Raw genomic sequence first — 2985 nt, forward strand, 5'->3', positions numbered from 1 at the left:
AAGGTGGTTCGGGTCACATTACAAATGCCACACCAGGAGTCTGTATTTCACAGAGAACTATGGAAGGTCTTTACGTGGGGGATGCCATAACTAGAGCCACATTTGAGACCACAGAGGCTGGGTGATGTTTACCTTATACCTCTGTTAGTCCACATACAACTCTCTAAGGAGATGACTGATTCCAACGTAGTATGATACACAGTGAGAACACACCGAGCTTCATTTGTGTATCAGTCTACAATCTTAGAAGTAGCAGTGGAAATGTTTTCCAAAGAAGATCTATTTTGTAATTATTAGTGAATATTAAAGATTCATGTATGGCTGTTTCCCATCTTGCAAGATGGTGGGTGAAAAGGCTGAGACGCCAGATACTAAGGAGGAAAAACCTGAAGCCAAGAGGGCTGATGCTGGCGACAAGGCTAAAAAGGTGAAGAAGGTTAAGAAGGGAAAGCCTCACTGCAGCCGAAACCCTGTCCTTGTCAGAGGAATTGGCATATATTCCCGATCTGTACTCCAGAAAGGCCTTGTACAAGACGAAGTATTCAGCAGCGAAATCCAACGTTGAAAAGAAAAAGGTTAGGGTTCTTGCTACTGTCACAAACCAGCTGGTGGTAACAAGAACAGTGGTAGCTGCGTGGTCAAACTTTGCAAAGCACCAAGGTATTACCCTACTGAAGATGCGCCTTGGAAGCTGCCGAGTAGCGGCAAAAACCCCTTCAGTGAGCATGTGAGGAAGCCGCTGCCAGCAGCACTCCCGGGACCACTCTGACCGTCCTCACTGGGCGCCTCAGAGGCAAGACGGTCGTTTCCCTGAAGCAGCTGGGCCGTGGCTTGCTACTTGTGACTGGGCCTCTGTCCCTCAATCGAGTTCCTCTGCATAGAACACACCAGAAATTTGTCATTGCCACCTCCACCAAAATCGATATCAGTGGTGTGAAAATCCCAGAACATCTCACTGACGCTGACTTCAAGAAAAAGCAGCTGTGTAAGCCCAGACACCAGGAGGCTGAGATCTTTGACACAGAGAAAGAGAAATACGAGATCATAGAGCAGCACAAGGTTGATCAGAAAGCTGTGGACTCACAAATTCTGCAAAGAATCAAAGCTGTCCCTCAGCTCCAGGGCGACCTCTGCTCTGTTTGCTCTCACAAATGGAATTTATCCTCACAAAGTAGTGTTCTGAACATCTTGCAGAGAACCTAATTAAGTAACTTGTCCATTAAAAAAAAAAAATTCACATATGGAAAGAAAGGTTGACAGGTGAAGTCTACTGCATTCATCATCTATTGCTATTTAACAAACTCCTAGGATAAGCCTAGCAACTTAAAGCCCACATTTATCATCTCACAGTTATTGTGAGACAGGCGTCCAGGGCCAGTTGAGCCAAGTCCTGTACTTCAGGGTCTCTCACCAAACTGATATCAAGGCATCAGCCAACACTTGGGTTTCATCTGAAGGCTCAGCTGAGGAAGGACGTGCTTCCAAGAGCAAATGTTTGTTGGCAGTATTCAGTTTCCTGAAGGTTGTTAGACTGAAGGGTCACCTCACATCCTTGCTTCCTTCAGGGCCTGGCTTTTTACAGACCCGAGTCCACCCTCAGTCCTTGACCACCTGGATCTCTCCCACATGCAGGCCTATTTTATCAAAGCCAGCAAGGGAGAAAGTCTGCTTGTAAGACTTATATAACCTAATCAGGGAAGTGACATGGAGCTGTCTATACCTCACCAATTTCCAAGCACAGGCTAAACTTATGGGAAACTCATTTTTTTTTTAAGAGTTCATTTAAAAAAATTCTTCTCTAGCTTCTTTTTCGGAGAAGGCAATGGCAAGCCACTGCAGTACTCTTGCCTGGAAAATCCCATGGACAGAGGAGCCTGGTAGGCTACAGTCCATGGGGTCGCTACAAGTTGGACACGACTGAGCAACTTCACTTTCACTTTCATGCATTGGAGGAGGAAATGGCAACCCACTCCAGTGTCCTTGCCTGGAGAATCTCAGGGATGGAGGAGCCTGGTGGGCTGCCGTCTATGGGGTCGCACAGAGTCGGACACAACTGAAGTGACTTAGCAGCAGCAGCAGCTTCTTTTTAAAGAATATTTATTTATTGGCATCAGGTCTTTTTATTTTTAATTGAAGGATAATTGCTTTACGATATTGTGTTGGGTTCTGCCATACATCACATGCTTTAATAATTATATTCCAAATGAACCTATAGAACTTGGGATCACAGTCCTAGAGGCTGGAAGTCTGAGGTTAAGGTGCCAGCATGGTCAGGGAGGAGTTTTCTTCTAGGTTTTGATTTATCATTCCCTACAAACTTATGGGTGAGATTTCACCTTAATTTGTTCAAAAATCATCCAGCTACATGTAAATGTTCTCTCTGCAAGTGGTAGCATGGTGATCCTGCCAAATATGACCATCAGGATTCCTATTACAACTTCAAGGGAAATGGCTACCCATCCCAGAGCTGTGGAGTGGAGGGTCTCAAGGTCTTGCTATTCAACTTGACCATTAGACATCAACAGGGGCTTTTTCCATCAGACTATAGAACCCAGAGGAAATGCTACAGGATATTAAACATGTCAACACCATGCTTTTCAAGAAGAAATGTGACACTCTATCAATGAGTCAAAGCTGGTTAGTGTCCCTCAGGTTAGTTCCCTGCTGTTGATCCAGACAGCAATGTGGAAAGCACAGCATGTAAACTATGTTAAACAAAAGAAAAACAGAGAATTTACTGTACTGTCAAATTATCCACATTTTAGTGTTAGGGAAAAGCCACCTGAGAGCTGTAAAATGTTTTATTTTGTTTAAAGTGTTTGATAGGCTGAGGTGAGTGGATGGAGAGTTAAAGTTATATGGGGTTAAGTTTGGGTTTGTGATGCTAAATTTCACCTCAAAAAGAAGCATGCTTTCTCAGAAGTCAATTTTATGATTTGCAAGGAAAAGGAAATCAGGTCTCTTCAAAAAGAAGAAAAGCCAAAG

At 44.0% G+C, this 2985-nt stretch overlaps 1 pseudogene; it reads left to right on the top strand.

Annotated features, from left to right (window-relative positions):
- The first annotated feature begins 340 nt into the window (after window positions 1-340).
- On the top strand, window positions 341-1183 carry LOC129539841 (large ribosomal subunit protein eL6 pseudogene; annotated as a pseudogene).
- The last annotated feature ends 1802 nt before the right edge of the window (window positions 1184-2985 follow it).

The sequence above is a fragment of the Moschus berezovskii genome, chromosome 11, assembly GCF_049115385.1.
Source record: "Moschus berezovskii isolate FMDL1 chromosome 11, NW_MosBer_1.0, whole genome shotgun sequence".
NCBI lineage: Eukaryota > Metazoa > Chordata > Mammalia > Artiodactyla > Moschidae > Moschus > Moschus berezovskii.